The 24,539-nt window shown below is 49.0% G+C and overlaps 1 long non-coding RNA gene across 1 annotated transcript; it reads right to left on the bottom strand.

Annotated features, from left to right (window-relative positions):
- Positions 1-4,179: 4,179 nt before the first annotated feature.
- Positions 4,180-20,572, bottom strand: LOC133404637 (uncharacterized). Its single transcript, XR_009768852.1, has 5 exons — positions 20,449-20,572; positions 11,926-12,134; positions 8,930-9,138; positions 5,934-6,142; positions 4,180-4,346 (listed from the first exon to the last, which is right to left on the bottom strand). It is a non-coding gene; the product is annotated as an uncharacterized LOC133404637 (long non-coding RNA).
- Positions 20,573-24,539: the final 3,967 nt, after the last annotated feature.

The raw sequence follows: 24,539 nt of genomic DNA, 5'->3' as shown, positions 1-24,539 counted from the left end.
GAAACTGAGGGCTTTCAGGCTCGCCGCTCAGCCCCATGACCTCCAAGAGATTTGGGTTAGACCACTCCTGATAGGTGGATTCACAACGATCGAGTGTCTTGAACGTCAGCCCACTAGCTAAAACTTAAGGGTTCAAAAGTTCTGCCGAAATCACATAGGTCGTCATGTTACAATTTAGTCAATAAAGGCCTACGACGGGGGAGAAACTGTGGGCTTTGCCGCTCGCCGCTCGGCCGCACGACCTCCGAGAGGCTTGAAAGAGACCTCATCTGTAAGGTGGATTCACACCGACCGAGTGTGTAGACCGTCAGTCCACTATCTCAAACTTAAGGGTTCAAAACCTCTGCCGAAATCACATAGGTCGTCATGTTACAATTTAGTCAATAAAGGCCTACTACTGGAGCGAAACTGAGGGCTTTAAGGCTCGCTGCTCGGCAGCACGACCTCCAAGAGGTTTGGGGGAGACCTCCCCGAATAGGTGGATTCATAACGATCGAGTGTGTCGAACGTCAGTCCACTAGCTCAAACTTAAGGGTGCAAAACCTCTGCCGAAATCACATAGGTCGTCATGTTACAATGTAGTCAATAAAGGCCTACTACTGGAGCGAAACCGAGAGCTTTAACGCTCACCGCTCGGCCCCACGACCTCCAAAAGGTTTGGGGGAGACCTCCCCTAATAGGTGGATTCACACCGATCGAGTGTGTCGAACGTCAGTCCACTAGCTCAAACCTAAGGGTGCAAAACCTCTGCCGAAACCACATAGGTCGTCATGTTACAATGTAGTCAATAAAGGCCTACTACTGGAGCGAAACTTTGGGCTTTGACGGTCGCCGCTCGGCCGCACGACCTCCGAGAGGCTTGAAATAGACCTCATCTGAAAGGTGGATTAACAACGATCGAGTGTGTCGAATGTCAGTCCACAAGATCTAACTTAAGGGTTCAAAAGTTCTGCCGAAATCACATAGGTCGTCATGTTACAATTTATTTAATTAAGGCCGACTACTGGAGCGAAACTGAGGGCTTTAACGCTCGCCGCTCGGCCCCACGACCTCCAAGAGGTTTGCGGGAGACTTCCCCTGACAGGTGTATTCACAACAATCGTGTGTGGTGAACGTCAGCCCACTAGCTAAAACTTAAGGGTTCAAAAGTTCTGCCGAAATCACATTGGTCGTCATTTTACAATTTAGTCAATAAAGGCCAACTACTGGAGCGAAACTGAGGAATTTAACGCTCGCCGCTCGGCCCCACGACCTCCAAGAGGTTTGCGGGAGACTTCCCCTGATAGGTGGATTCACAACAATCGAGTGTGTTGAACGTCAGCCCACTAGCTAAAACTTAAGGGTTCAAAAGTTCTGCCGAAATCACATTGGTCGTCATTTTACAATTTAGTCAATAAAGGCCAACTACTGGAGCGAAACTGAGGAATTTAACGCTCGCCGCTCGGCCCCACGACCTCCAAGAGGTTTGCGGGAGACTTCCCCTGATAGGTGGATTCACAACAATCGAGTGTGTTGAACGTCAGCCCACTAGCTAAAACTTAAGGGTTCAAAAGTTCTGCCGAAATCACATTGGTCGTCATTTTACAATTTAGTCAATAAAGGCCAACTACTGGAGCGAAACTGAGGGCTTTAACGCTCGCCGCTCGGCCCCACGACCTCCAAAAGGTTTGGGGGAGACCTTCCCTAATAGGTGGATTCACACCGATCGAGTGTGTCGAACGTCAGTCCACTAGCTCAAACCTAAGGGTGCAAAACCTCTGCCGAAACCACATAGGTCGTCATGTTACAATGTAGTCAATAAAGGCCTACTACTGGAGCGAAACTTTGGGCTTTGACGGTCGCCGCTCCGCCGCACGACCTCCGAGAGGCTTGAAATAGACCTCATCTGAAAGGTGGATTAACAACGATCGAGTGTGTCGAATGTCAGTCCACAAGATCTAACTTAAGGGTTCAAAAGTTCTGCCGAAATCACATAGGTCGTCATGTTACAATTTATTTAATTAAGGCCGACTACTGGAGCGAAACTGAGGGCTTTAACGCTCGCCGCTCGGCCCCACGACCTCCAAGAGGTTTGCGGGAGACTTCCCCTGATAGGTGTATTCACAACAATCGTGTGTGGTGAACGTCAGCCCACTAGCTAAAACTTAAGGGTTCAAAAGTTCTGCCGAAATCACATTGGTCGTCATTTTACAATTTAGTCAATAAAGGCCAACTACTGGAGCGAAACTGAGGAATTTAACGCTCGCCGCTCGGCCCCACGACCTCCAAGAGGTTTGCGGGAGACTTCCCCTGATAGGTGGATTCACAACAATCGAGTGTGTTGAACGTCAGCCCACTAGCTAAAACTTAAGGGTTCAAAAGTTCTGCCGAAATCACATTGGTCGTCATTTTACAATTTAGTCGATAAAGGCCAACTACTGGAGCGAAACTGAGGAATTTAACGCTCGCCGCTCGGCCCCACAACCTCCAAGAGGTTTGCGGGAGACTTCCCCTGATAGGTGGATTCACAACAATCGAGTGTGTTGAACGTCAGCCCACTAGCTAAAACTTAAGGGTTCAAAAGTTCTGCCGAAATCACATTGGTCGTCATTTTACAATTTAGTCAATAAAGGCCAACTACTGGAGCGAAACTGAGGGCTTTAACGCTCGCCGCTCGGCCCCACGACCTCCAAAAGGTTTGGGGGAGACCTCCCCTAATAGGTGGATTCACACCGATCGAGTGTGTCGAACGTCAGTCCACTAGCTCAAACCTAAGGGTGCAAAACCTCTGCCGAAACCACATAGGTCGTCATGTTACAATGTAGTCAATAAAGGCCTACTACTGGAGCGAAACTTTGGGCTTTGACGGTCGCCGCTCGGCCGCACGACCTCCGAGAGGCTTGAAATAGACCTCATCTGAAAGGTGGATTAACAACGATCGAGTGTGTCGAATGTCAGTCCACAAGATCTAACTTAAGGGTTCAAAAGTTCTGCCGAAATCACATAGGTCGTCATGTTACAATTTATTTAATTAAGGCCGACTACTGGAGCGAAACTGAGGGCTTTAACGCTCGCCGCTCGGCCCCACGACCTCCAAGAGGTTTGCGGGAGACTTCCCCTGATAGGTGTATTCACAACAATCGTGTGTGGTGAACGTCAGCCCACTAGCTAAAACTTAAGGGTTCAAAAGTTCTGCCGAAATCACATAGGTCGTCATGTTACAATTTATTTAATAAAGGCCGACTACTGGAGCGAAACTGTGGGCTTTGACGCTCACCGCTCGGCCGCACGACCTCCGAGAGGCTTGAAAGAGACCTCATCTGAAAGGTGCATTCACACCGATCGAGTGTGTCGAACGTCAGCCCACTAGCTCAAACTTAAGGGTGAAAAAGGTCTGCCGAAATCACATAGGTCGTCATGTTACAATTTAGTCAATAAAGGCCAACTACTGGAGCGAAACTGTGGGCTTTGACGCTCGCCGCACGACCTCCGAGAGCCTTGGAAGAGACCACATCTGAAAGGTGGATTCACAACGATCGAGTGTGTCGAACGTCAGCCCACTAGCTCAAACTTAAGGGTGCAAAAGTTCTGCCGAAATCACATAGGTCGTCATGTTACAATTTAGTCAATAAAGGCTTACGACTGGAGCGAAACTGAATGCTTTGACGGTCGCCGCTCGGCCCCACAACCGTCCAGAGACTTCGGGGAGACCTCGGCTGATAGGTGGATTCACAACAATCGAGTGTGTCGAACCTCAGCCCACTAGCTCAAACTTAAGTGTGCAAAAATTCTGCCGAAATCACATAGGACGTCAAGTTACAATTTAGTCAAAGGCCTATTACTGGAGCGAAACTGAATGCTTTGACTGTCGCCGCTCGGCCCCCAAACCGTCCAGAGACTTGGGGGAGACCTCGCCTGATAGGTGCATTCACAACGATCGAGTGTGTCGAACGTCAGCCCACTAGCTCAAACTTAAGGGCGCAAAAGTTCTGCCGAAATCACATAGGTCGTCATGTTACAATTTAGTCAATAAAGGCCTACTCCTGGAGCGAAACTGAGGGCTTTGAAGGTCGCCGCTCGGCTTGGCATGGTGAATAACTAGTACAAATGGGCGGACCCGATGAAAAGGACATAAAAGACTGAATGAATAGGGCTTACTGGAGGAGCGTAGGTATGGATGGCAGGCTGAGGACGGTGGGAGGCAGTTTGGTGGTGTCCAGGGTGACGCCATGTTCTTCCCGCTGGGTCCTCTTCTGGTCAGTTCATTCTGTCACGTACGTGGTTCGGGCGAAGGCGAGGAACGCAAAGCAAGAACATGGTGGACCCCATTGCAGGGAAGCAGGGAGGCAAGGCAGGAGTGCAGGAGCCTGAAAATAATAATATTTAATCTTCAAAAAAGGAAAACAAGGATATTGGATAAAGCAAAACTGAACGAAGTCCCCCCCATAACAACCAAACCAAAGTAACAAAGAAACACTTGAATATCTAAAACTGGAAACAAACTAATGACCGGTGAGGAAGACGTGGAATAGACACCTGACAATGACATTCCACAATGATAAAGACAACTGGCGACTATGACAAGGCAAAGACAACGACAATGAACTGACCAGAACTGAAAGAAACCAGGGAACTAAATACAAACAAATTGACGAGACAACGAGGAACACCTGGACAAGACACGAGTGGCTGGAGAGAGCTGATTGGTTGACACAAAGTAGACGAGAACAGGTGGACACGACAACCTAATGAGCACACGACAAACATGGAACACAGGAAAACATGGAACAAAAGTAAACAACCCAAGCCAAAACACAGACCATGACATACTGGAGCGAAACTGAAAGCTTTGACGGTCGCCGCTCGGCCTCACAACCCTCCAGAGACTTGAGGGAGACCTCCCCTGATAGGTGGATTCACAACGATCGAGTGTGTCGAACGTAAGACCACTAGCTCCAACTTAAGGGTTCAAAAGTTCTGCCGAAATCACATAGGTCGTCATGTTACAATTTAATCAATAAAGGTCGACAACTGGAGCGAAACTGAGGGCTTTAACGGTCACCGCTCGGCCCCACGACCTCCAAGAGGCTTGGGGGAGACTTCCCCTGATAGGTGGATTCACAACGATCGAGTGGGTCGAACGTCAGCCCACTAGCTCAAACTTAAGGGTTCAAAAGTTCTGCCGAAATCACATAGGTCGTCATGTTACAATTTAGTCAATAAAGGCCTACTACTGGAGCGAAACTGAACGCTTTGATGGTCGCCGCTCGACCCCAAAACCGTCCAGAGACTTGGGGGAGACCTCCCCTGATATGTGCATTCACACCGATCGAGTGTGTCGAACGTCAGCCCACTCCCTCAAACGTAAGGGTTCAAAAGTTCTGCCGAAATCACATCGGTCGTCAGGTTACAATTTAGTCAAGAAAGGCCTACTACTGGAGCGAAACTGAGGGCTTTGACGCTTGCCGCTCGGCCCCACAACCGTCCAGAGACTTGGGGGAGACCACCCCTGATAGGGAGATTCACACCGATCGAGGGTGTCGAGCGTCAGCCCACTAGCTCAAACTTAAGGGTTCAAATGTTCTGCCGAAATCACATAGGTCGTCATGTTACAATTTAGTCAATAAAGGCCTACTACTGGAGCGAAACTGAACGCTTTGATGGTCGCCGCTCGACCCCAAAACCGTCCAGAGACTTGGGGGAGACCTCGCCTGATAGGTGCATTCACAACGATCGAGTGTGTCGAACGTCAGCCCACTAGCTCAAACTTAAGGGCGTCAAAAGTTCTGCCGAAATCACATAGGTCGTCATGTTACAATTTAGTCAATAAAGGCCTACTCCTGGAGCGAAACTGAGGGCTTTGAAGGTCGCCGCTCGGCTTGGCATGGTGAATAACTAGTACAAATGGGCGGACCCGATGAAAAGGACATAAAAGACTGAATGATAGGGCTTACTGGAGGAGCGTAGGTATGGATGGCAGGCTGAGGACGGTGGGAGGCAGTTTGGTGGTGTCCAGGGTGACGCCATGTTCTTCCCGCTGGGTCCTCTTCTGGTCAGTTCATTCTGTCACGTACGTGGTTCGGGCGAAGGCGAGGAACGCAAAGCAAGAACATGGTGGACCCCATTGCAGGGAAGCAGGGAGGCAAGGCAGGAGTGCAGGAGCCTGAAAATAATAATATTTAATCTTCAAAAAAGGAAAACAAGGATATTGGATAAAGCAAAACTGAACGAAGTCCCCCCCATAACAACCAAACCAAAGTAACAAAGAAACACTTGAATATCTAAAACTGGAAACAAACAATGACCGGTGAGGAAGACGTGGAATAGACACCTGACAATGACATTCCACAATGATAAAGACAACTGGCGACTATGACAAGGCAAAGACAACGACAATGAACTGACCAGAACTGAAAGAAACCAGGGAACTAAATACAAACAAATTGACGAGACAACGAGGAACACCTGGACAAGACACGAGTGGCTGGAGAGAGCTGATTGGTTGACACAAAGTAGACGAGAACAGGTGGACACGACAACCTAATGAGCACACGACAAACATGGAACACAGGAAAACATGGAACAAAAGTAAACAACCCAAGCCAAAACACAGACCATGACATACTGGAGCGAAACTGAAAGCTTTGACGGTCGCCGCTCGGCCTCACAACCCTCCAGAGACTTGAGGGAGACCTCCCCTGATAGGTGGATTCACAACGATCGAGTGTGTCGAACGTAAGACCACTAGCTCCAACTTAAGGGTTCAAAAGTTCTGCCGAAATCACATAGGTCGTCATGTTACAATTTAATCAATAAAGGTCGACAACTGGAGCGAAACTGAGGGCTTTAACGGTCACCGCTCGGCCCCACGACCTCCAAGAGGCTTGGGGGAGACTTCCCCTGATAGGTGGATTCACAACGATCGAGTGGGTCGAACGTCAGCCCACTAGCTCAAACTTAAGGGTTCAAAAGTTCTGCCGAAATCACATAGGTCGTCATGTTACAATTTAGTCAATAAAGGCCTACTACTGGAGCGAAACTGAACGCTTTGATGGTCGCCGCTCGACCCCAAAACCGTCCAGAGACTTGGGGGAGACCTCCCCTGATATGTGCATTCACACCGATCGAGTGTGTCGAACGTCAGCCCACTCCCTCAAACGTAAGGGTTCAAAAGTTCTGCCGAAATCACATCGGTCGTCAGGTTACAATTTAGTCAAGAAAGGCCTACTACTGGACCGAAACTGAGGGCTTTGACGCTTGCCGCTCGGCCCCACAACCGTCCAGAGATTTGGCGGAGACCTCCCCTGATAGGTGGATTCACAACGATCGAGTGTGTTGAACGTCAGCCCACTAGCTCAAACTTAAGGGTGCAAAAGTTCTGCTGAAATCACATAGGTCGTCATGTTACAATTTAATCAATAAAGGCCGACAACTGGAGCGAAACTAAATGCTTTGACTGTCGCTGCTCAGCCCCAAAACCGTCCAGAGACTTGGGGGAGACCTGCCCTGATAGCTGGATTCACACCGATTGAGTGTGTCGAACCTCAGTCTACTAGCTCAAACTAAAGGGTTCAAAGGTTCTGCCGAAATCACATAGGTCGTCATGTTACAATTTAGTCAATTAAAGGCCTCGTACTAGAGCGATACTGAGGGCTTCGCCGCTCGCCGCTCGGTCCCACGACCTCCAAGAGGCTTGGAGGAGACTTCCCCTGATAGCTTGATTCACATCGATCGATTGTTTCGAACGTCAGCCAACTAGCTCAAACTTAAAGGTTCAAAAGTTCTGCCGAAATCAAATAGGTCGTGATGTTTCAATTTAGGAAATAAAGGTCGACTACTGGAGCCAAACTGAGGGCTTTGCCGCTCGCCGCTCGGCCGCACGACCCCAGAGAGGCTTGGAAGAGACCTCATCTGAAAGGTGGATACACAACGATCGAGTATGTCGAACGACAGCCCACTAGCTCAAACTTAAGGGTTCAAAAGTTCTGCCGAAATCACATAGGTCGTCATGTTACAATTTAATCAATAAAGGCCGACAACTGGAGCAAAACTGAGGGCTTTGACGCTCACCGCTCGGCCGCACGACCTCAGAGAGGCTTGGAAGAGACCTCATCTGAAAGGTGCATTCACACCGATCGAGTGTGTCGAACGTCAGCCCACTAGCTCAAACTTAAGGGTGAAAAAGGTCTGCCGAAATCACATAGGTCGTCATGTTACAATTTAGTCAATAAAGGCCAACTACTGGAGCGAAACTGTGGGCTTTGACGCTCGCCGCACGACCTCCGAGAGCCTTGGAAGAGACCACATCTGAAAGGTGGATTCACAACGATCGAGTGTGTCGAACGTCAGCCCACTAGCTCAAACTTAAGGGTGCAAAAGTTCTGCCGAAATCACATAGGTCGTCATGTTACAATTTAGTCAATAAAGGCTTACGACTGGAGCGAAACTGAATGCTTTGACGGTCGCCGCTCGGCCCCACAACCGTCCAGAGACTTCGGGGAGACCTCGGCTGATAGGTGGATTCACAACAATCGAGTGTGTCGAACCTCAGCCCACTAGCTCAAACTTAAGTGTGCAAAAATTCTGCCGAAATCACATAGGACGTCAAGTTACAATTTAGTCAAAGGCCTATTACTGGAGCGAAACTGAATGCTTTGACTGTCGCCGCTCGGCCCCCAAACCGTCCAGAGACTTGGGGGAGACCTCGCCTGATAGGTGCATTCACAACGATCGAGTGTGTCGAACGTCAGCCCACTAGCTCAAACTTAAGGGCGCAAAAGTTCTGCCGAAATCACATAGGTCGTCATGTTACAATTTAGTCAATAAAGGCCTACTCCTGGAGCGAAACTGAGGGCTTTGAAGGTCGCCGCTCGGCTTGGCATGGTGAATAACTAGTACAAATGGGCGGACCCGATGAAAAGGACATAAAAGACTGAATGATAGGGCTTACTGGAGGAGCGTAGGTATGGATGGCAGGCTGAGGACGGTGGGAGGCAGTTTGGTGGTGTCCAGGGTGACGCCATGTTCTTCCCGCTGGGTCCTCTTCTGGTCAGTTCATTCTGTCACGTACGTGGTTCGGGCGAAGGCGAGGAACGCAAAGCAAGAACATGGTGGACCCCATTGCAGGGAAGCAGGGAGGCAAGGCAGGAGTGCAGGAGCCTGAAAATAATAATATTTAATCTTCAAAAAAGGAAAACAAGGATATTGGATAAAGCAAAACTGAACGAAGTCCCCCCCATAACAACCAAACCAAAGTAACAAAGAAACACTTGAATATCTAAAACTGGAAACAAACAATGACCGGTGAGGAAGACGTGGAATAGACACCTGACAATGACATTCCACAATGATAAAGACAACTGGCGACTATGACAAGGCAAAGACAACGACAATGAACTGACCAGAACTGAAAGAAACCAGGGAACTAAATACAAACAAATTGACGAGACAACGAGGAACACCTGGACAAGACACGAGTGGCTGGAGAGAGCTGATTGGTTGACACAAAGTAGACGAGAACAGGTGGACACGACAACCTAATGAGCACACGACAAACATGGAACACAGGAAAACATGGAACAAAAGTAAACAACCCAAGCCAAAACACAGACCATGACATACTGGAGCGAAACTGAAAGCTTTGACGGTCGCCGCTCGGCCTCACAACCCTCCAGAGACTTGAGGGAGACCTCCCCTGATAGGTGGATTCACAACGATCGAGTGTGTCGAACGTAAGACCACTAGCTCCAACTTAAGGGTTCAAAAGTTCTGCCGAAATCACATAGGTCGTCATGTTACAATTTAATCAATAAAGGTCGACAACTGGAGCGAAACTGAGGGCTTTAACGGTCACCGCTCGGCCCCACGACCTCCAAGAGGCTTGGGGGAGACTTCCCCTGATAGGTGGATTCACAACGATCGAGTGGGTCGAACGTCAGCCCACTAGCTCAAACTTAAGGGTTCAGAAGTTCTGCCGAAATCACATAGGTCATCATGTTACAATTTAGTCAATAAAGGCCTACTACTGGAGCGAAACTGAACGCTTTGATGGTCGCCGCTCGACCCCAAAACCGTCCAGAGACTTGGGGGAGACCTCCCCTGATATGTGCATTCACACCGATCGAGTGTGTCGAACGTCAGCCCACTCCCTCAAACGTAAGGGTTCAAAAGTTCTGCCGAAATCACATCGGTCGTCAGGTTACAATTTAGTCAAGAAAGGCCTACTACTGGACCGAAACTGAGGGCTTTGACGCTTGCCGCTCGGCCCCACAACCGTCCAGAGATTTGGCGGAGACCTCCCCTGATAGGTGGATTCACAACGATCGAGTGTGTTGAACGTCAGCCCACTAGCTCAAACTTAAGGGTGCAAAAGTTCTGCTGAAATCACATAGGTCGTCATGTTACAATTTAATCAATAAAGGCCGACAACTGGAGCGAAACTAAATGCTTTGACTGTCGCTGCTCAGCCCCAAAACCGTCCAGAGACTTGGGGGAGACCTGCCCTGATAGCTGGATTCACACCGATTGAGTGTGTCGAACCTCAGTCTACTAGCTCAAACTAAAGGGTTCAAAGGTTCTGCCGAAATCACATAGGTCGTCATGTTACAATTTAGTCAATTAAAGGCCTCGTACTAGAGCGATACTGAGGGCTTCGCCGCTCGCCGCTCGGTCCCACGACCTCCAAGAGGCTTAGGGGAGACTTCCCCTGATAGCTTGATTCACATCGATCGATTGTTTCGAACGTCAGCCAACTAGCTCAAACTTAAAGGTTCAAAAGTTCTGCCGAAATCAAATAGGTCGTGATGTTTCAATTTAGGAAATAAAGGTCGACTACTGGAGCCAAACTGAGGGCTTTGCCGCTCGCCGCTCGGCCGCACGACCCCAGAGAGGCTTGGAAGAGACCTCATCTGAAAGGTGGATACACAACGATCGAGTATGTCGAACGACAGCCCACTAGCTCAAACTTAAGGGTTCAAAAGTTCTGCCGAAATCACATAGGTCGTCATGTTACAATTTAATCAATAAAGGCCGACAACTGGAGCAAAACTGAGGGCTTTGACGCTCACCGCTCGGCCGCACGACCTCAGAGAGGCTTGGAAGAGACCTCATCTGAAAGGTGCATTCACACCGATCGAGTGTGTCGAACGTCAGCCCACTAGCTCAAACTTAAGGGTGAAAAAGGTCTGCCGAAATCACATAGGTCGTCATGTTACAATTTAGTCAATAAAGGCCAACTACTGGAGCGAAACTGTGGGCTTTGACGCTCGCCGCACGACATCCGAGAGCCTTGGAAGAGACCACATCTGAAAGGTGGATTCACAACGATCGAGTGTGTCGAACGTCAGCCCACTAGCTCAAACTTAAGGGTGCAAACGTTCTGCCGAAATCACATAGGTCGTCATGTTACAATTTAGTCAATAAAGGCTTACGACTGGAGCGAAACTGAATGCTTTGACGGTCGCCGCTCGGCCCCACAACCGTCCAGAGACTTCGGGGAGACCTCGGCTGATAGGTGGATTCACAACAATCGAGTGTGTCGAACCTCAGCCCACTAGCTCAAACTTAAGTGTGCAAAAATTCTGCCGAAATCACATAGGACGTCAAGTTACAATTTAGTCAAAGGCCTATTACTGGAGCGAAACTGAATGCTTTGACTGTCGCCGCTCGGCCCCCAAACCGTCCAGAGACTTGGGGGAGACCTCGCCTGATAGGTGCATTCACAACGATCGAGTGTGTCGAACGTCAGCCCACTAGCTCAAACTTAAGGGCGCAAAAGTTCTGCCGAAATCACATAGGTCGTCATGTTACAATTTAGTCAATAAAGGCCTACTCCTGGAGCGAAACTGAGGGCTTTGAAGGTCGCCGCTCGGCTTGGCATGGTGAATAACTAGTACAAATGGGCGGACCCGATGAAAAGGACATAAAAGACTGAATGATAGGGCTTACTGGAGGAGCGTAGGTATGGATGGCAGGCTGAGGACGGTGGGAGGCAGTTTGGTGGTGTCCAGGGTGACGCCATGTTCTTCCCGCTGGGTCCTCTTCTGGTCAGTTCATTCTGTCACGTACGTGGTTCGGGCGAAGGCGAGGAACGCAAAGCAAGAACATGGTGGACCCCATTGCAGGGAAGCAGGGAGGCAAGGCAGGAGTGCAGGAGCCTGAAAATAATAATATTTAATCTTCAAAAAAGGAAAACAAGGATATTGGATAAAGCAAAACTGAACGAAGTCCCCCCCATAACAACCAAACCAAAGTAACAAAGAAACACTTGAATATCTAAAACTGGAAACAAACAATGACCGGTGAGGAAGACGTGGAATAGACACCTGACAATGACATTCCACAATGATAAAGACAACTGGCGACTATGACAAGGCAAAGACAACGACAATGAACTGACCAGAACTGAAAGAAACCAGGGAACTAAATACAAACAAATTGACGAGACAACGAGGAACACCTGGACAAGACACGAGTGGCTGGAGAGAGCTGATTGGTTGACACAAAGTAGACGAGAACAGGTGGACACGACAACCTAATGAGCACACGACAAACATGGAACACAGGAAAACATGGAACAAAAGTAAACAACCCAAGCCAAAACACAGACCATGACATACTGGAGCGAAACTGAAAGCTTTGACGGTCGCCGCTCGGCCTCACAACCCTCCAGAGACTTGAGGGAGACCTCCCCTGATAGGTGGATTCACAACGATCGAGTGTGTCGAACGTAAGACCACTAGCTCCAACTTAAGGGTTCAAAAGTTCTGCCGAAATCACATAGGTCGTCATGTTACAATTTAATCAATAAAGGTCGACAACTGGAGCGAAACTGAGGGCTTTAACGGTCACCGCTCGGCCCCACGACCTCCAAGAGGCTTGGGGGAGACTTCCCCTGATAGGTGGATTCACAACGATCGAGTGGGTCGAACGTCAGCCCACTAGCTCAAACTTAAGGGTTCAGAAGTTCTGCCGAAATCACATAGGTCGTCATGTTACAATTTAGTCAATAAAGGCCTACTACTGGAGCGAAACTGAACGCTTTGATGGTCGCCGCTCGACCCCAAAACCGTCCAGAGACTTGGGGGAGACCTCCCCTGATATGTGCATTCACACCGATCGAGTGTGTCGAACGTCAGCCCACTCCCTCAAACGTAAGGGTTCAAAAGTTCTGCCGAAATCACATCGGTCGTCAGGTTACAATTTAGTCAAGAAAGGCCTACTACTGGACCGAAACTAAGGGCTTTGACGCTTGCCGCTCGGCCCCACAACCGTCCAGAGATTTGGCGGAGACCTCCCCTGATAGGTGGATTCACAACGATCGAGTGTGTTGAACGTCAGCCCACTAGCTCAAACTTAAGGGTGCAAAAGTTCTGCTGAAATCACATAGGTCGTCATGTTACAATTTAGTCAATAAAGGCCTAATACTGGAGCGAAACTGAGGGCTTTGACGGGCGCCGCTCGGGCCGAAAACCGTCCAGAGACTTGGGGGACACCTCGCCTGATAGGTGGATTCACAACGATCGAGTGTGTCGAACGTCAGCCCACTAGCTCAAACTTAAGGGTGCAAAGGTTCTGCCGAAATCACATAGGTCGTCATGTTAAAATTTAGTCAATAAAGGCCTACGACTGGAGCGAAACTGAGGGCTTTGATGCTCGCCGCACGACCTCTGAGAGCCTTGGAAGAGACCTCATCCTAAAGGTGGATTCACAACGATCGAGTGTGTCGAACGTCAGCCCACTAGCTAAAACTTAAGGGTTCAAAGGTTCTGCCGAAATCACATAGGTCGTCATGTTTCAATTTAGTCGATAAAGACCTACTACTGGAGCGAAACTGAATGCTTTAACGCTCGCCGCTCGGCCCCACGAAATCCGAGAGGCTTGGGGGAGACTTCCCCTTATCAGTGGATTCACAACGATCGAGTGTGTCGAACGTCAGCCCACTAGCTAAAACTTGAGGGTTCAAATGTTCTGCCGAAATCACATAGGTCGTCATGTTAAAATTTAGTCAATAAAGGCCTACTACTGGATCGAAACTAAGGGCTTTAACGCTCCCCGTTCGGCCCCACGACCTCAAGAGACTTGGGGGAGACTTCCCCTGATAGGTGGATTCACAACGATAAAGTGTGTCGAACGTCAGCCCACTAGATCAAACTTAAGGGTTCAAAGGTTCTGCCGAAATCACATAGATCGTCATGTTATAATTTAGTCAATAAAGGCCTACAACTGGAGCGAGACGGAATGCTATGACGCTCGCGTTTCGGCCGCACGACCTCCGAGAGGCTTGGAAGAGACATCATTTGAAAGGTGTATTTTCAACGATCGAGTGTGTCGAAGGTCATCACACTAGCTCAAACGTATGGGTTCAAAAGTTCTGCCAAAATCACATAGGTCGTCATGTTACAATTTAGTCAATAAAGGCTCACGACTGTCGTGAAACTGAGGGCTTTGACGGTCGCCGCTCGGCCCCACAACCGTCCAGAGACTTGGGGGAGACCTCCCCTGATAAGTGGATTCACATCGATCGAGTGGGTCGAACGTCAGCCCACTAGCTCAAACATAAGGGTTCAAAAGTTCTGTCGAAATCACATAGGTCGTCATGTTACAATTTAGTCAATAAAGGCCTACGACTGGAGCGAAAATGAGGGCTTTGATGCTCGCCGCACGACCTCCGAGAGCCTTGGAAGAGATCTCATCTGAAAAGCGGTTTCACAACGATCGAGTGTTTCGAACGTCAGCCCACGAGCACAAACTTAAGGGTTCAAAAGTTCTGCCGAAATCACATAGGTCGTCATGTTATAATTTAGTCAATAAAGGCCTACTACTGGAGCGAGACGGAATGCTTTGACGCTCGCGTTTCGGCCGCACGACCTTCGAGAGGCTTGGAAGAGACCTCATCTGAAAGGTGAATTCACACCGATCGAGTGTGTCGGATGTCTGCCCACTCGCTCAAACATAAGGGTTCAAAAGCTCTGCCGAAATCACATAGGTCGTCATGTTACAATTTAGTCAATAAAGGCTCACGACTGTCGCGAAACTGAGGGCTTTGACGGTCGCCGCTCAGCCCCACAACCGTCCAGAGACTTGGGGGAGACCTCCCCTGATAGGTGAATTCACATCGATCGAGTGTGTCGAACGTCAGCCCACGAGCACAAACTTAAGGGTTCAAAGGTTCTGCCGAAATCACATAGGTCGTCATGTTACAATTTAGTCAATAAAGGCCTTCTACTGGAGCGAAACGGAATGCTTTGACGCTCGCCTTTCCGCCGCACGACCTACGAGAGGCTTGGAAGAGACCTCATCTGAAAGGTGGATTCACAACGATCGAGTGTTTCTAACGTCAGCCCACGAGCTCAAACATAAGGGTTCAAAAGTTCTGCCAAAATCACATAGGTCGTCATGTTACAGTTTAGTCAATAAAGGCCTACGACTGGTTCGAAACGGAATGCTTTGACACTCGCCTTTCAGCCGCACAATCGTCCAGAGACTTGGAAGACACCTCATCTGATAGGTGGATTCACAACGATCAAGTGTGTCGAACCTGAGCCCACTAGCTCAAACTTAAGGGTTCAAAGGTTCTACTGAAATCACATAGGTCATCATCTTACAATTTAGTCAATAAAGGCCTACTCCTGGAGCGAAACTGAATGCTTTGACGGTCACCACTCGGCCCCACAACCGTCCAGAGACTTGGAAGAGACCTCATCTGAAAGTTGGATTTACAACAATCGAGTGTGTCGAACGTCAGCCCACTAGATCAAACTTAAAGGTTCAAAGGTTCTGCCCAAATCACATAGGTCGTCATGTTACAATTTAATCAATAACGGCCGACTACTGGAGCGAAACGGGATGCTTTGACTGTTGCCACTCGGCCCCACAACCTTCCAGAGACTTGTGGAAGACCTTCCCTGAAAGGTGGATTCACAACGATCGAGTGTCTTAAACGTCAGCCCACTAGCTCAAACTTAAGGGTTCAAAAGCTCTGCCGAAATCACATCGGTCGTCATGTTACAATTTAGTCAATAAAGGCCTATGACTGGAGCGAAACTGAGGGCTTTGACTCTAGCCGCTCGGCAGCACGACCTCCGAAAGGCTTGGAAGAGATCTCATCTGAAAGGTGGAATCACAATGATCGAGTGTGTCAAATGTCAGACCACGAGCTCTCCACTCGGCCCCACAACCGTCCAGAGACTTGGGGGAGACCTCCCCTTAAAGGTGGATTCACAACGATCTAGTGGGTCGAACGTCAGCCCACTACCTCAAACTTAGGGGTTCAAAAGTTCTGCCGAAATCACATAGGTCGTCATGTTACAATTTCGTCAATAAAGGCCTAGTACTGGAGCGAAACGGAATACTTTGACGCTCGCCTTTCGGCCGCACGACCTCCGAGAGGCGTGGAAGAGACCTCATCTGAAAGGTGAATTCACACCGATCGAGTGTGTCAAATGTCTGCCCGCTCGCTCAAACATAAGGGTTCAAAAGTTCTGCCGAAATCACAGAGGTCGTAATGTTACAATTTAGTCAAAAAAGGCCGACTACGAGAGCGAAACGGAATGCTTTGATGCTCGCCTTTCCGCCGCACGACCTACGAGAGGCTTGGAAGAGACCTCCTCTGAAATGTGGATTCACAACGATCAAGTGTGTCGAACCTGAGCCCACTAGCTCAAACTTAAGGGTGCAAAGGTTCTGCCGAAATCACACAGGTCGTCATGTTACAATTTAGTCAATAAAGGCAAACGGAATGCTTTGACGTTCGCCTTTCGGTCCCACGACCTCCGAGAGGCTTGGAAGAGATCTCATCTGAAAGCTGGATTGCCAAGGATTGACTGTGTGAATTCCTGGCCCGCTTGCCTGAAATTAAGCGACCTAAAGTCGTGCCAATGTCATAGAGGTCGTCATGGAAAAAGAACGGCATGAAGGCCTACTACTGGAGCGAAACTGAGGGCTTTGACGCTCGCCGCTTAGCCGCACGACCTCCGAAAAGCTTGGAAGAGACCTCACCTGAAAGGTGAATTCGCAATGATCGAGTGTGTTGAACGTCAGACCACTAGCTCAAACTTAAGGGTTCAAACGTTCTGCCGAAATCACATAGGTCGTCACGTTACAATTTAGTCAATAAAGGCCTGATACTGGAGGGAAACTGACTGCTTTGACGCTCGCCGCTCGGCCCCACGATCTCCAAGAGGCTTGGGGGAGACTTCCCCTAATAGGTGGATTCACAACGATCGAGTGTGTCGAACGTCAGCCCACCAGCTCAAACTTAAGGGTTCAAAAGTTCTGCCGAAATCACATAGGTCGTCACGTTACAATTTAGTCAATAAAGGCCGACTACTGGAGCCAAACTGAATGCTTAGACGGTCGCCACTCGGCCCCACAACCGTCCAGAGACTTGGAAGATTCCTCATCTGAAAGTTGGATTTACAACGATCGAGTGTGTCCAACCTGAGCCCACTAGCTCAAACTTAAGAGTTCAAAAGTTGTGCCGAAATCACATAGGTCGTCATGTTACAATTTAGTCAAGAAAGGCCGACTACTGGAGCGAAACTGAATGCTTTGACGGTCGCCGCTCGGCCCCGCAACCGTCCAGAGACTTGGGGGAGACCTCCCCCAATAGGTGGATTTACATCGATCGAGTGTGTCGAACGTCAGCCCACGAGCACAAACTTAAGGGTTCAAAAGTTCTGCCGAAATCACATAGGTCGTCATGTTACAATTTAGTCAATAAAGGCCTACTACTGGAGCGAAACGGAATGCTTTGACGGTCGCCGCTCGGCCGCACGATGTCCGAAAGCCTTGGAAGAGACCTCATCTGAAAGGTGGATTGACAACGATCGAGTGTGTCGAACGTCAGCCCACTAGCTCTAACGTAAGGGTTCAAAAGTTCTGCCGAAATCAAAAAGGTCGTCATGTTACAATTTAGTCAAGAAAGGCCGACTACTGGATCAAAACTGAGGGCTTTAACTCTCGCTGCTCGGCCCCACGACCTCCAAGTGGCTTGGGGGAGACCTCCCCTGATAGGTGGATCCACAACGATCGAGTGTGTCGAACGTCAGCCCACTACCTCAAACTTAAGGGTGCAAAAGTTCTGCCGAAATCACATAGGTCGTCATGTTACAATTTAGTCAATAAAGGCTTACGACTGGAGCGAAACTGAATGTTTTGACGGTCGACGCTCGCCCCCACAACCGTCCAGAGACTTGGGGGAGACCTCCCCTGATAGGTGGATTCACAACGATCGAGTGTGTTGAACGTCAGCCCACTAGCTAAAACTTAAGGGTTCAAAAGTTCTGCCGAAATCACATCGGTCGTCATGTTACAATTTAGTCAATAAAGGCCTACGACTGGAGCGAAACTGAGGGCTTTAACGCTCGCCGCTCGGCCCCACGACCTCTAAGAGGCTTGGGGGAGACTTCTCCTGATAGGTGGCTTCACATCGATCGAGTGTGTTGAACGTCATCCCTAGCTACACTAGCTACAACTTAAGGGTTCAAAAGTTCTGCCGAAATCACTAAGGTCGTCATGTTACAATTTAGTAAATAAATGCCTACGACTGTGGAGAAACTGTATGCTTTGCCGCTCGCCGCTCGGCCGCACGACCTCCGAGAGGTTTGAAAGAGACCTCATCTGAAAGGTGGATTCAAAGCGATCGAGTGTGTCGAATGTCAGCCCACTAGCTAAAACTTAAGGGTTCAAAAGTTCTTCCGAGTTCACATAGGTCGTCATGTTACAATTTAGTCAATAAAGGCCGACTACTGGAGCGAAACTGAGGGCTTCAACACTCGCCGCTCGGCCCCACGACCTCCAAGAGGTTTGGGGGAGACCTCCCCTAATAGGTGGATTCACAACGATCGAGTGTGTCGAACGTAAGACCACTTGCTCCAACTTAAGGGTTCAAAAGTTCTGCCGAAATCACATAGGTCGTCATGTTACAATTTAACCAATAAAGGCCGACAACTGGAGCGAAACTAAATGCTTTGACTGTCGCTGCTCAGCCCCAAAACCGTCCAGAGACTTGGGGGAGACCTGCCCTGATAGCTGGATTCACACCGATTGAGTGTGTCGAACCTCAGTCTACTAGCTCAAACTAAAGGGTTCAAAGGTTCTGCCGAAATCACATAGGTCGTCATGTTACAATTTAGTCAATTAAAGGCCTCGTACTAGAGCGATACTGAGGGCTTCGCCGCTCGCCGCTCGGTCCCACGACCTCCAAGAGGCTTGGGGGAGACTTCCCCTGATAGCTTGATTCACATCGATCGATTGTTTCGAACGTCAGCCAACTAGCTCAAACTTAAAGGTTCAAAAGTTCTGCCGAAATCAAATAGGTCGTGATGTTTCAATTTAGGAAATAAAGGTCGACTACTGGAGCCAAACTGAGGGCTTTGCCGCTCGCCGCTCGGCCGCACGACCCCAGAGAGGCTTGGAAGAGACCTCATCTGAAAGGTGGATACACAACGATCGAGTATGTCGAACGACAGCCCACTAGCTCAAACTTAAGGGTTCAAAAGTTCTGCCGAAATCACATAGGTCGTCATGTTACAATTTAATCAATAAAGGCCGACAACTGGAGCAAAACTGAGGGCTTTGACGCTCACCGCTCGGCCGCACGACCTCAGAGAGGCTTGGAAGAGACCTCATCTGAAAGGTGCATTCACACCGATCGAGTGTGTCGAACGTCAGCCCACTAGCTCAAACTTAAGGGTGAAAAAGGTCTGCCGAAATCACATAGGTCGTCATGTTACAATTTAGTCAATAAAGGCCAACTACTGGAGCAAAACTGTGGGCTTTGACGCTCGCCGCACGACCTCCGAGAGCCTTGGAAGAGACCACATCTGAAAGGTGGATTCACAACGATCGAGTGTGTCGAACGTCAGCCCACTAGCTCAAACTTAAGGGTGCAAAAGTTCTGCCGAAATCACATAGGTCGTCATGTTACAATTTAGTCAATAAAGGCTTACGACTGGAGCGAAACTGAATGCTTTGACGGTCGCCGCTCGGCCCCACAACCGTCCAGAGACTTCGGGGAGACCTCGGCTGATAGGTGGATTCACAACAATCGAGTGTGTCGAACCTCAGCCCACTAGCTCAAACTTAAGTGTGCAAAAATTCTGCCGAAATCACATAGGACGTCAAGTTACAATTTAGTCAAAGGCCTATTACTGGAGCGAAACTGAATGCTTTGACTGTCTCCGCTCGGCCCCCAAACCGTCCAGAGACTTGGGGGAGACCTCGCCTGATAGGTGCATTCACAACGATCGAGTGTGTCGAACGTCAGCCCACTAGCTCAAACTTAAGGGCGCAAAAGTTCTGCCGAAATCACATAGGTCGTCATGTTACAATTTAGTCAATAAAGGCCTACTCCTGGAGCGAAACTGAGGGCTTTGAAGGTCGCCGCTCGGCTTGGCATGGTGAATAACTAGTACAAATGGGCGGACCCGATGAAAAGGACATAAAAGACTGAATGATAGGGCTTACTGGAGGAGCGTAGGTATGGATGGCAGGCTGAGGACGGTGGGAGGCAGTTTGGTGGTGTCCAGGGTGACGCCATGTTCTTCCCGCTGGGTCCTCTTCTGGTCAGTTCATTCTGTCACGTACGTGGTTCGGGCGAAGGCGAGGAACGCAAAGCAAGAACATGGTGGACCCCATTGCAGGGAAGCAGGGAGGCAAGGCAGGAGTGCAGGAGCCTGAAAATAATAATATTTAATCTTCAAAAAAGGAAAACAAGGATATTGGATAAAGCAAAACTGAACGAAGTCCCCCCCATAACAACCAAACCAAAGTAACAAAGAAACACTTGAATATCTAAAACTGGAAACAAACAATGACCGGTGAGGAAGACGTGGAATAGACACCTGACAATGACATTCCACAATGATAAAGACAACTGGCGACTATGACAAGGCAAAGACAACGACAATGAACTGACCAGAACTGAAAGAAACCAGGGAACTAAATACAAACAAATTGACGAGACAACGAGGAACACCTGGACAAGACACGAGTGGCTGGAGAGAGCTGATTGGTTGACACAAAGTAGACGAGAACAGGTGGACACGACAACCTAATGAGCACACGACAAACATGGAACACAGGAAAACATGGAACAAAAGTAAACAACCCAAGCCAAAACACAGACCATGACATACTGGAGCGAAACTGAAAGCTTTGACGGTCGCCGCTCGGCCTCACAACCCTCCAGAGACTTGAGGGAGACCTCCCCTGATAGGTGGATTCACAACGATCGAGTGTGTCGAACGTAAGACCACTAGCTCCAACTTAAGGGTTCAAAAGTTCTGCCGAAATCACATAGGTCGTCATGTTACAATTTAATCAATAAAGGTCGACAACTGGAGCGAAACTGAGGGCTTTAACGGTCACCGCTCGGCCCCACGACCTCCAAGAGGCTTGGGGGAGACTTCCCCTGATAGGTGGATTCACAACGATCGAGTGGGTCGAACGTCAGCCCACTAGCTCAAACTTAAGGGTTCAAAAGTTCTGCCGAAATCACATAGGTCGTCATGTTACAATTTAGTCAATAAAGGCCTACTACTGGAGCGAAACTGAACGCTTTGATGGTCGCCGCTCGACCCCAAAACCGTCCAGAGACTTGGGGGAGACCTCCCCTGATATGTGCATTCACACCGATCGAGTGTGTCGAACGTCAGCCCACTCCCTCAAACGTAAGGGTTCAAAAGTTCTGCCGAAATCACATCGGTCGTCAGGTTACAATTTAGTCAAGAAAGGCCTACTACTGGACCGAAACTGAGGGCTTTGACGCTTGCCGCTCGGCCCCACAACCGTCCAGAGATTTGGCGGAGACCTCCCCTGATAGGTGGATTCACAACGATCGAGTGTGTTGAACGTCAGCCCACTAGCTCAAACTTAAGGGTGCAAAAGTTCTGCTGAAATCACATAGGTCGTCATGTTACAATTTAGTCAATAAAGGCCTAATACTGGAGCGAAACTGAGGGCTTTGACGGGCGCCGCTCGGGCCGAAAACCGTCCAGAGACTTGGGGGACACCTCGCCTGATAGGTGGATTCACAACGATCGAGTGTGTCGAACGTCAGCCCACTAGCTCAAACTTAAGGGTGCAAAGGTTCTGCCGAAATCACATAGGTCGTCATGTTAAAATTTAGTCAATAAAGGCCTACGACTGGAGCGAAACTGAGGGCTTTGATGCTCGCCGCACGACCTCTGAGAGCCTTGGAAGAGACCTCATCCTAAAGGTGGATTCACAACGATCGAGTGTGTCGAACGTCAGCCCACTAGCTAAAACTTAAGGGTTCAAAGGTTCTGCCGAAATCACATAGGTCGTCATGTTTCAATTTAGTCGATAAAGACCTACTACTGGAGCGAAACTGAATGCTTTAACGCTCGCCGCTCGGCCCCACGAAATCCGAGAGGCTTGGGGGAGACTTCCCCTTATCAGTGGATTCACAACGATCGAGTGTGTCGAACGTCAGCCCACTAGCTAAAACTTGAGGGTTCAAATGTTCTGCCGAAATCACATAGGTCGTCATGTTAAAATTTAGTCAATAAAGGCCTACTACTGGATCGAAACTAAGGGCTTTAACGCTCCCCGTTCGGCCCCACGACCTCAAGAGACTTGGGGGAGACTTCCCCTGATAGGTGGATTCACAACGATAAAGTGTGTCGAACGTCAGCCCACTAGATCAAACTTAAGGGTTCAAAGGTTCTGCCGAAATCACATAGATCGTCATGTTATAATTTAGTCAATAAAGGCCTACAACTGGAGCGAGACGGAATGCTATGACGCTCGCGTTTCGGCCGCACGACCTCCGAGAGGCTTGGAAGAGACATCATTGGAAAGGTGTATTTACAACGATCGAGTGTGTCGAAGGTCATCACACTAGCTCAAACGTATGGGTTCAAAAGTTCTGCCAAAATCACATAGGTCGTCATGTTACAATTTAGTCAATAAAGGCTCACGACTGTCGTGAAACTGAGGGCTTTGACGGTCGCCGCTCGGCCCCACAACCGTCCAGAGACTTGGGGGAGACCTCCCCTGATAAGTGGATTCACATCGATCGAGTGGGTCGAACGTCAGCCCACTAGCTCAAACATAAGGGTTCAAAAGTTCTGTCGAAATCACATAGGTCGTCATGTTACAATTTAGTCAATAAAGGCCTACGACTGGAGCGAAAATGAGGGCTTTGATGCTCGCCGCACGACCTCCGAGAGCCTTGGAAGAGATCTCATCTGAAAAGTGGTTTCACAACGATCGAGTGTTTCGAACGTCAGCCCACGAGCACAAACTTAAGGGTTCAAAAGTTCTGCCGAAATCACATAGGTCGTCATGTTATAATTTAGTCAATAAAGGCCTACTACTGGAGCGAGACGGAATGCTTTGACGCTCGCGTTTTGGCCGCACGACCTTCGAGAGGCTTGGAAGAGACCTCATCTGAAAGGTGAATTCACACCGATCGAGTGTGTCGGATGTCTGCCCACTCGCTCAAACATAAGGGTTCAAAAGCTCTGCCGAAATCACATAGGTCGTCATGTTACAATTTAGTCAATAAAGGCTCACGACTGTCGCGAAACTGAGGGCTTTGACGGTCGCCGCTCAGCCCCACAACCGTCCAGAGACTTGGGGGAGACCTCCCCTGATAGGTGAATTCACATCGATCGAGTGTGTCGAACGTCAGCCCACGAGCACAAACTTAAGGGTTCAAAGGTTCTGCCGAAATCACATAGGTCGTCATGTTACAATTTAGTCAATAAAGGCCTTCTACTGGAGCGAAACGGAATGCTTTGACGCTCGCCTTTCCGCCGCACGACCTACGAGAGGCTTGGAAGAGACCTCATCTGAAAGGTGGATTCACAACGATCGAGTGTTTCTAACGTCAGCCCACGAGCTCAAACATAAGGGTTCAAAAGTTCTGCCAAAATCACATAGGTCGTCATGTTACAGTTTAGTCAATAAAGGCCTACGACTGGTTCGAAACGGAATGCTTTGACACTCGCCTTTCAGCCGCACAATCGTCCAGAGACTTGGAAGACACCTCATCTGATAGGTGGATTCACAACGATCAAGTGTGTCGAACCTGAGCCCACTAGCTCAAACTTAAGGGTTCAAAGGTTCTACTGAAATCACATAGGTCATCATCTTACAATTTAGTCAATAAAGGCCTACTCCTGGAGCGAAACTGAATGCTTTGACGGTCACCACTCGGCCCCACAACCGTCCAGAGACTTGGAAGAGACCTCATCTGAAAGTTGGATTTACAACAATCGAGTGTGTCGAACGTCAGCCCACTAGATCAAACTTAAAGGTTCAAAGGTTCTTCCCAAATCACATAGGTCGTCATGTTACAATTTAATCAATAACGGCCGACTACTGGAGCGAAACGGGATGCTTTGACTGTTGCCACTCGGCCCCACAACCTTCCAGAGACTTGTGGAAGACCTTCCCTGAAAGATGGATTCACAACGATCGAGTGTCTTAAACGTCAGCCCACTAGCTCAAACTTAAGGGTTCAAAAGCTCTGCCGAAATCACATCGGTCGTCATGTTACAATTTAGTCAATAAAGGCCTATGACTGG

The sequence above is a fragment of the Phycodurus eques genome, chromosome 6 (genome assembly GCF_024500275.1).
Source record: "Phycodurus eques isolate BA_2022a chromosome 6, UOR_Pequ_1.1, whole genome shotgun sequence".
Classification (NCBI taxonomy): Eukaryota; Metazoa; Chordata; class Actinopteri; order Syngnathiformes; family Syngnathidae; genus Phycodurus; species Phycodurus eques.
The sequence above is the reverse complement of the archived record's forward strand: the minus strand, read 5'-3'. Positions and strand labels throughout refer to the sequence as shown.